Source organism: Myxine glutinosa, chromosome 10 (genome assembly GCF_964187855.1).
Source record: "Myxine glutinosa chromosome 10, kmMyxGlut1.1, whole genome shotgun sequence".
Taxonomy (NCBI): domain Eukaryota; kingdom Metazoa; phylum Chordata; class Myxini; order Myxiniformes; family Myxinidae; genus Myxine; species Myxine glutinosa.
In genome coordinates this window covers 74,691,090-74,701,089 of record NC_136270.1, presented here as the reverse complement: position 1 = coordinate 74,701,089, position 10,000 = coordinate 74,691,090, and positions in this window count along the sequence as shown.

Genomic DNA, 10,000 nt, shown 5'->3' with positions numbered 1-10,000 from the left:
TGCGTACGGAGGCCGAAGTGAGAAAGCTCGTCCCTACCGTACGTCACCCCCCTGTCACCTACCCTACCCTTGTTCTCACCCCATATGTACAAAAATCTACACATTTACAAATTCGTCACTACTGTCACGTCTTCCCCATATTTCCCCTATACCAAATTCGTCTCCACAATCCCATTACTTCAAAATTTGCCATCACCAATTCATCATCAATCCTCATAAGGAGGGAGAGATGGAATTACGCACAATGTCACACCCACGTCATGATGCGTCTCACAATCCAAACATTTGCATCATAAAAAATAATCAAAACATGGCATGGTGTGGAGTACCTGTCACCTCAGGTGAGTGGATGCAGATGGTGCGAGGAGATCCTTCATCCTAACTATTTTCTAAATGACTTTAACACACTTTACACTACCCGGGGTCTCTCCCTGCCAATCCATTGGCCAACTTACACTATGGGTTCTAATAACCAATTCCCATTGCCCAACTGTGGTGCTTCTCAATTTGGGGTCTCACTCCCCCGATTCATCTCCCGGTGCTCTAGCACAATTTCTGGGCTGCGACGTGTACCTCTCCCAGCAGGTCTACCCACCTGCACACCTCCACCACTGTAGTTGCCACCCGAGCTTACCTAGCTCCTCACCCTAACCTAACTAACTGGGGACAGCCCCTCTCCTGGCTCTGTCACCCCATGGTGCCCTCTGGCACTGGGCTACCCGGGTCCGTCCTCCGGATCCTCGGGCCCCATCCACAACAACTACTACCGGCTCCCAGAGCCCACCTGCGGCCTCACCTGGCCGACATCCTCACAGTGGTGGAGTGCCCAAACCAACTACACACACTAACAGGCTACACGCCCAGCCATTTCCACAACACCAATGCACCCATCCACATACCATTCTGTCACCCGCACCACAGATGCCAATATCCAACCACAATTTACCTGTACCCTCTACCTAACACTTACACTACCCGCCCCGGGTATCCGTGATGGGGGTCCACTCTTCCCCCATTCACACCTTCGCACCATCCACTCCACTCCACAATTTCCACCATTCTCACTCCACGACCATCCATTCCAATACTCCAGATATTCCACACTACCATTTATTCCACACAGCCACATACACCTGTTCTTCATTCACCTGTCGTTGCACACCTGTGCAATCATACCTGGTGCCACCTGCACCCTCCTTTCTTCCTGGACCATTTGGTCAACACAACACGCAATCACCACTACTCCCTCATACACTGCTCCATTCACCTGTCAGTTGCACACCTGTGCAATCACACCTGTTCCATTCTCACCTGTTCACTTCTCACACACACGGCATCATCTCAGCTAACTACTCCCCTCTGAAACTTGCGCTTCCCAGTCGTCCCTTTAAACTATTGCGCTCCCACGTCATTATAATCCACACTAATCTACCTGCGTCCCCACTACAGGTATCAGTCACTAACTAAACTTAACGTTACCTAATGTCAATCTCTTCTAGGGCCCTATCAATATAACCTAACCCACCCGGGCTAGTTTTCACTGCCATACACCCCATAAGCTATCGCGCATTTGCCCCACCCGTGAGGGATGGTGGATTTGCCATCCCACCACATCGGGGGTCTCTCTATCAATTTTGCTCGTCCAAATTCCAACCAATTCAAAAATTTTCCATTTACTGCCAATTCTATTCACTTTTCTAAATTTCGTTTCAAATCACTACCATCATCATCCGTCTACTTATTACATCCTCTCGGTGCGCCAATTCACATCTACAGCCCGGTTTCGTACAGCCGAGCCATGAACGCGGATTCTTTTGTGCTGGCGGCTGGATGCGTCCCGCATTCGGGGCAGGGGCGGGGGCTTACCCGGGCCGAGATCCCACGCATCACCTCGGCGTGGAGCCATCCAATGTCCCGATCTCGACCTGCCGGCACGTCTCAACAAAACGTGGTCGCCATAGCGACCCTTCCTATCCAGCCGCCCGCTCCGCCTAGTGGAGCCCGGCCGCGGCCGTTCCACGCGAGGCCCAGCGTGGATCGCGCACGGCGGTCCTTTCGAACCCGCCGTGGCTCGGATCCCCGCTGGTTCTCGCGGCACGCGAAGCCCGGCACGCACCGAGGGCCCGATTCGGCTATAAGTCGCCCTAACCGCTAAACCGGTTACCGTCGACGCTTCACCTGGACGCTGACATGCATACGCTACCCCTTTCTTGCTCATACATGCAGCTGTTCCCATTCTCCTCGTACCTTTCCTTACACACCTCGGTACACTCATTCCGTTCGCCGACTTGGTCACACACCCGACCACCGAACACTTTGGCACACATTCGTTGGTCGCACATCTCACCAACACACCTCTTCGCGCCCCCTCCTCGGTCACTTCCTCTGTGACAATCACAGGTGTGCTCTCATTCGCACACCCAACCACGTGCCTCACCACCAACTCAAATGTGCCTTCCCACACACGCTCTACCATTCCAGGTGTGCATCCTTCCATTCCAGGTGTACATCCTCGCTCACCTGTCATAACCAACTCACGCTCCGTTTCACTCTCACTACTCTCACCACTACTCTTTACCGCGCACTCTTTCCTCATGCACCCGTCCGTTACACACCTTTCTCGCGCACACCCTCCCGTTACATCCTCTGTAACACTCACCACAGGCGTACACTTCCTCGTTACATCCTCTGTAACACTCACCACAGGTGTACACTCTCTCGTTACATCCTCTGTAACACTCACCACAGGTGTACACTCTCTCGTTACATCCTCTCTAACACTCACCACAGGTGTACACCCTCTCGTTACATCCTCTGTAACACTCACCACAGGTGTACACTCTCTCGTTACTTCCTCCGTAACACTCACCACACCGCGCTTCCATGTACCCCCTCGCACACGCGCTTCGACCGGCTCACTCCTGACGGCACACTCACTCCTCGGCGTGCACTTTTTCCTCACACACCCCATGGTCGGACATTCTCGCACACCTCTTTTTTCGCACACCTGACCTGTCACACACTTCACCAACGGCCTTTCACGAACACCCGGATCCAAACCAATCCCCAAGCCGACTGAAGCTTTCCTCACATCATACACATTGCCACTCACCTCCGTACTTCGTCTCCGCACCTCCTTTGCCACCTGCAAACTCTTTATTTGGTTAGTGAGCATCACATCATGATTTGAACACAGACCTTGTACATATTCCATTACCTCCTCCTGGATTTCTCTCTTAGTTTCTGTCCGTCCCTTCTTAATTTCACTCACCTCTTCTTCCACTTCCTCTAGTTTTTGTTTAACCTCTTTTATTTCTCGGTGCGTCTCCTCAAGTTCGTCCTCTAGGGCTACCGTGACCGTCTCTATGTGCATCCTCACCTGCCGGTCCTTTGTCTCCATTATCTCTGTCACCTCCTCCACCCTCATTGTCAGTTCCTCCCGTACCATCTGACATTGCCTCTGCGTCGCTATTAATTCGTTTTTAATTTCTTTTTGTGTCGCCTTTAACCCTCCTAGTACCGCAGTGTTCTTTTGAACCTGCTCCACTAACTTAGTTTGTCCCTCTGTCAGCTGCTCCACCTCCTCCGTCAGATCTTCTATTCCCCCTTGTAACTTAGCCGTATTATTTCTCACGTTTTTTTTTTTTTTTTTTTTGTATACAATATCGAGGCTCGTGAAAGAGCGAACATTAATCACACAGAAAGACAAACCGACACATAAAACATATAACATAGGGAGCGGTAGACAAGATGGGGAGAGAGGGGGAAGGACACAAACACAACATTTGAGAGCAGGGACCGAGAGACATGGAGACATCGAGAGATCTGAGAGAGGGCGAGGGCTTTGGGGGGGGGGGGGGCGTGGGAAGGGGGCAGTGGGAGAGGTATAAAACATATGGACACTGCCAGGACTTCCAGGAAAGAAGTTGGAATTTCAAACAAGGTGGATCTGGGGTGAATTAGCGGGGGTAGAAAAGATCAAGGTTTTGGATGGGGGAAGATAAGAGATGGTGGTGAACAGCTGTTTTAAAGACCTGGAGGGAGGAGTGGGATTGAAGGGAGTGAGGGAGTTTGTTCCAGAGGCGGGAGAAAAGAGGAATGAAAGAGTGAAGGTGAGCGGAGAGCCGAGATTTCGGCAGTTTAACCATCAGAGGGTTGCTGGCAGATCTTGTGCGACCTGTAGGAATATTTGGGGGACAGAGCACAGAGAGAGCTGGGGGTGCAAGGCCGGAGAGGAGTCGGTAGAAGACAGAAAGACCACCTACCTGCCTGCGGTGAGTGAGTGAAAGGCCCTCAGAGATAGCTTCATCGCGGGAGATTCCAATAATTCTGAAAGCTTTGGTTTCAACAGCGTGAAGCCGAGCTAGGTGTGAGGCAGGAGCACCGGCCCATAGGGGAGAACAGTATTCCATTGAGCTGCGGATGAAAGCCTTGTATGTGGTGAGGAGCTCAGGTGTGCCGAGGAAGGACTTCGCACGACGGAGGATGCCCAGTCGGCGACTGGCTTTGGAGGCCAGCTTGGAAATGTGGTTTTCCCAAGAAAGATCATGGCAGATAGTGAGACCCAAAATCTTGAGCGACAGAACTTCTTGGAGAGGATTGTTGAGAAAGTAGATGGGAGGGTTGTCCAGTCGATCTTTTCGGAGAGACATAGTAAGAGTGTGAGATTTGTCAGGATTGAAAGACATGTTCCACTTGTTTGACCAGTCTGTGATTTTGTCCAGGTCTTCAGAGAGTGAGGAGGCAGCAGACTGCCGATCTGAGGGAAGAGGAATGGAGCGGCAGAGAGTGGAGTCATCAGCAAAGAGATAGAGAGGATTTTCGAGAGAGTCAGAGAGATCATTGATGAAGACCAGAAAAAGCACGGGGCCCAGAACACTGCCTTGGGGAACTCCAGCCTGAACAGGAAGAGGAGATGAGAGAAACCCATTCAGGGCCACATGTTGACGACGACTAGAGAGGAAGTCCGCCAGCCATGCGTGGAGATTTCCATGGATACCAAAGGAGGAGAGTTTGGTGAGCAGAGCGGGGTGCCAGACCGTGTCGAAGGCACGTGATATGTCGAGGGAGACAGCTCTAATTTCCTGTTTGGCATTGAGGACCTCCATCCATTGTTGAGACAGCAGAAGCAGCATGTCCAGAGTAGAGTGACCTGGTCTGAAACCAAATTGATGATCAGAGATCAAGCCATTGGAGAAGAGGAAAGATTTCATATCTGAAGCAATGATGGATTCCATGACTTTGCTGATAATTGGGAGAAGGCTGATTGGTCTGTAGTTGCTAGGATCTGTTTTTGCACCTTTTTTGTGCAAAGCGGTGATGTTGGCTGATTTCCAAGCAGATGGCAGTTGACCTTGAGCAAAAGAGAGGGTGAAGAGAACAGCGAGAGGGTGAGATAGAGCAGCAGAGCAGGATTTTAGGACCCGTGGGCTGATGCCGTCGGGTCCAGTTGCAGAATCAGAGTCGAGGGTTGACAGAAACTTTTCCACCTTGTCAGGAGGAAAGGACACGGAGTCCAGGAGCAGCAGGGTACGACTGGGTATGGTGGGTACAGAGAGGGATGGGTTTGGGACACAAGATTTAGAGGCAAACACAGAGTTGAGGCATTCAGCTTTTTCACGTGCGGAGTCAGCTGTATAGCCATTTGAGGTAAGGGAGGGGATGGAGGGGGAACAAACACCAGAAACGGATTTGACCAGACGCCACCAGGATTTGGAAGAGGGAGACAGATAAGAGAGTTCGGTCTTGAGAACGGAGAGATATTGTTTCCTGGCTCTCCTGAGGGTGGACACACACTTGTTTCGGGCTTTGTGAAAGGAAATGAGATTTCCTTCCGTTGGATTTGCTTTCCAGGAGACGAAGGCAAGTTGTTTCTGGGCAACAGCCTCACCACAAGATTCCGTGTACCATGGACGGGAGGAAGGGTATGACAACTGAAGACGAGATGGGATAAATCTGTGCATGAGAGAGAGCAATTTACTTTGGAAGAATTCCCAGGATGAGTTGATGTCAGAGGTGGTAGAGATGGGAGACCAGTCCAGATGATTGATGGCTGCTTGAAGACCGTGCCAGTTGGCCTGAGTGAAATGCCAGACTCGTCGACGCTGAGCAGGCTCCCTGAGGATGGTCAGAGAGATGTCCACTTTAACAAGGACATGATCAGATGATCCGATCGGAGCAGAAGAAGAGCAGCAGACATTTTCAGGGAAGTTAGTCATAACCAAGTCCAGAAGAGAAGATGTTCCGTTGACTGAGATCCGGGTCGGGAAATTGACAGATTGTGTCAGTCCCAGTGAGTCGCAGAAGTCCTTTGCTGAGGAGCCATGGCTGGTGAGAGAGGTACCCACACCCAGCCAACTGGCATGATGACAGTTGAAATCACCACATATGAGGAAGAGAGAGTTGGGATGAGTAGATAGAAGTTGGTCCATATCATCAGACAGCGAGATGTAGATGGAGTCATCACTGTTTGGTGGACGGTACAACACACATATGAACAAGAGGTGGGAGCGAAGGGGAAGCCGTAGCCAGAGGTATTCCTGGGGGTGAGGTGGAGAGAGTGCAGTGCAGGGCGAGTGAGGAAGAGAGTTTTTGATAAAGATAGCAACCCCGCCTCCAGGACGAGGCTCAGGTCTATCATACCGGAGGAGGGAGTAGCCCGGGAGAGATACTATGGAATCAGAGACATCATAAAGGAGGAAAGTTTCTGTTAAGCAGATCACGTCTGGTTTGACAGAAACAACCTGTATGGAGAGATCAGTTAAGTTTGAACGAAGGCCCCGGATGTTTGAGGTCCATACCGTTAATGAAGAGGATGGGGGAGCATCAGATACAGAACAGGGGGGAGGAGGGGTAGGGTAAGATGTGGAAGAGGTGGAAGAGGTAGGGAGAGCTGTTGAAGGTGTGTCAGAGATTTCAGAATAGCTCGGAGAAAGGGAAGGATGGGGCGGACAAAAGGTTTGATGGTGATTGGGTGAGCCACAATGAGGTGTTATTTGAGGAGGGGGAAGAGCGAGGCAGAAGGTTGGGGGAGATGGAGGTGAGAGTTTGAAGGGGGAAGAAGCGGGGAGGACGCTTTGAGGAGGGGGAGTGAGCGGGGGGAAATTGAGAAGCAATGAGGGTGGGGAGATTTGAAGGGGAGGGGTGAGGGGGGAGTTTGGGAGGGAAGGGACAAGGGGAGGGATTTGAAAGGGATGGGATATGGGGGAGATTTGGAGGGGAGGGGTGAGGCAGGAGTCTAGGAGGGGAGGGGCGAGGGGGCGTCTTGGCGGGGAGGGGTGAGGGAGTAGTTTAGGAGGGAGGGGGCAAGGGGCGAGATTTGAAAGGGATGGGTGATGGGGAAGATTTGGAGGGGAGGGGTGATGGGTAAGATTTGGAGGGGAGGGGTTATGGGGAAGATTTGGAGGGGAGGGGTGAGATTGGATTTTTGAAAGTGTACGATTTATGGGAAACGAACATTTATTGCAAAATGAGTTTCTTGTGACCTTCGAGTTAAAAATACGTTTAAGGACGCTGGATGGAGGATGGAGTGCAGGAGAGTTTAGGGAATGTAGAACAAAGGCACTATAGGAGATGGATATTTTTTTTGGGATGAATTGATTTGGTGAGCAAGTCGAAAGCAGCCTTTTAAAGAAGAAGAAGAAAAAGGTGTTATAAAATATGACGGAATACATAACTTGAGGGGAAAGTGTAAACATTGAAGGTTAATGAGTGAAAACTATCTGGGGAAATGGGGGAGAAACACGTGGTCGAAGAACGAACGAACGAATAAGAATGAATAAACGAATGAGAACAGAGAAGGAAATGTTTTTTTTTTTTTTTTTTTTTTTTTTTTTGAGTTGAGATTTACACAAGGAAGTAGGCTATGGGTGAAAAGCCTGGGAATACAGAGAACGAAAGTTATTGGATCACAAACGATGGACCACTGAGAGAAAAACAAAGCCTCAAGGTTGTACAGTGCACACTGTACAAGGCCTTGCTCGCGACACGGCAAACAGACGATCAATTTATGAAAGATAAACACCGAGAAACAACCAAAGTTGCACACAATAACTTCACACACCGAAAGATAAATACAGTTTCGACAAAATACAATTGTGAACAGACTTAACTTCGAAAAACGTGGAGACCGTGTGGAGCTTCGAAAATCCCTGCCGCCGTCTCCAAGATCTCCGAGATCTCCTCGCGAGATCGCGAGACCTCTTTCTCCATACGCCTCTCACCTCGCTTTACCTCCTCGCGCAGCCCCGAAACCTCCTCACTTACCCCTCGTCGTATTTCCTCCATCTCTTTTGTAGATGCCACCCTCATCTGTCCCAATTCATCCCTCTGAGCATCCAGTTTGGTTTCTACCCCGATTTTCACCTCCTCTATCTGCTCTCCCATTTGTTTGATTTCCCTGGCAGATTGTTCCCCTATTTCCCGCAATTTGTCCTCCATCCTATTTTCTAACCCCATTAACCCATTTTTCACCCCCTCTAACTGATTCTCCTGGGCAGCCATTCTGTTTTCCACCCCCGTTAACCCATTCTTTACCTCTTTTATCCCGTTGTCTAACCCCTCAAAATTATTGTCGAACTTCCCAAATTTCTTGTCTAACTCCTCACCGGTACCCCTCGCTTCGTCCCTCATTACCCCCATTTGGCCCTCCAATCGCTCACCCTGAGCATCCATCCGGTTCCCCATTACCCCCATTTGGTTTCCCATTACCCCCAATTGGTTTCCCATTACCCCCAATTGCTCACTCTGAGCCCTCATTTCCTCCCTCATTTCCTCGCTATTCTGGGCCATAAGGGCCTTCATTTGTATGAAAAAAAGGTCCAAATCTACCAGCGGCGCTACTACGGTCGCGGAAAAATTTGGTGCCGCTTCACCCACGTGCGTGAGGACGCCACTTTGCGCGTCTGATACGTCCGCAACCACATTGCTATTTTTCTCCTCCTCCCTATCCTCCATATACATTTCCCCGAGGTCCTGGGTCGATTCCACCCTGTCTATTTCTCCCACCGACATCCGATCGCCTTGATTGTCCATGGCGCGATCTCAAAATTCGGGTTTTGCTTTATAAAACAAAATAAATTTCGGCAGCTTGTAATTTTGAGCGCGTTAAGCGTGCTTCGGGTCCGATTTCGGGTCCGATCTCCCTCCTCGACACCAAATGTTACTGCTATAACACAATTGGTGTTCCAAAATTTGGGCCTAACAAATTTAGGCCCAGGTCCGAATCCAACTCCTGACAACCAAATGTTACAGACGCGGCTTTTAGATGTTATATTGACCGAGCGGTGGTGTATTTAACCGCGTCCGAACAGTTACTCCCCGATTAAAACCCGATTCCACCTGACGTTGACCAGATCGCCCCACAGATATTCAATCGGGAAATCTCTAAAGCGACCGAAAGAGAATGAAAAAGAAGAAGAAGAAGAATACGGAGGAAGAACAGATTTTATTATACACACACAAGCAATGGATGGAAGAAGCAGTAACACAGCGAATCCTTAACTTACACTATTCATTTTTACTTAGCCCCAAGACAAACGAGCAGGACAGGACGTTCACACTTACACAGGGGATAATGCAGGCAGGTAAGGCTTGAGATGGAGGCAAGGTCGGGAGGCCGCCGTTCGCAATTCCTCGCGGTTTTGGCGGGAAACCCTCGTCGTGTATCCGCTGTGGTCGACGGCACGCGCTGGTTCGGCACACCTGCTCCTCTTCTGGGGTGGGGCCGTCTCCCTCCTTTCAGCGCGTCTCTCCAAAGCTGGTCTCCTTGCCGAGTACCTCTCCTCTTTTGCTTGGAGCGTTTCGCATCTCACCGCCTCTCTTTGGTGCAGCCTCTTTGCTCCTCTCCCAGGGTCATCTCCAGCTCATCTCTCAAAGCAGAGCAGTCCCTTGCAGTCGCTTTTATCACCTCGAGCGAAATCAAGCCGCCGACTCCGAGGGCACGCCTACCGGGTCACTCACCGCGGTGTTGATTGGCTGTTAGGGCTGGTTCACTCCTTTC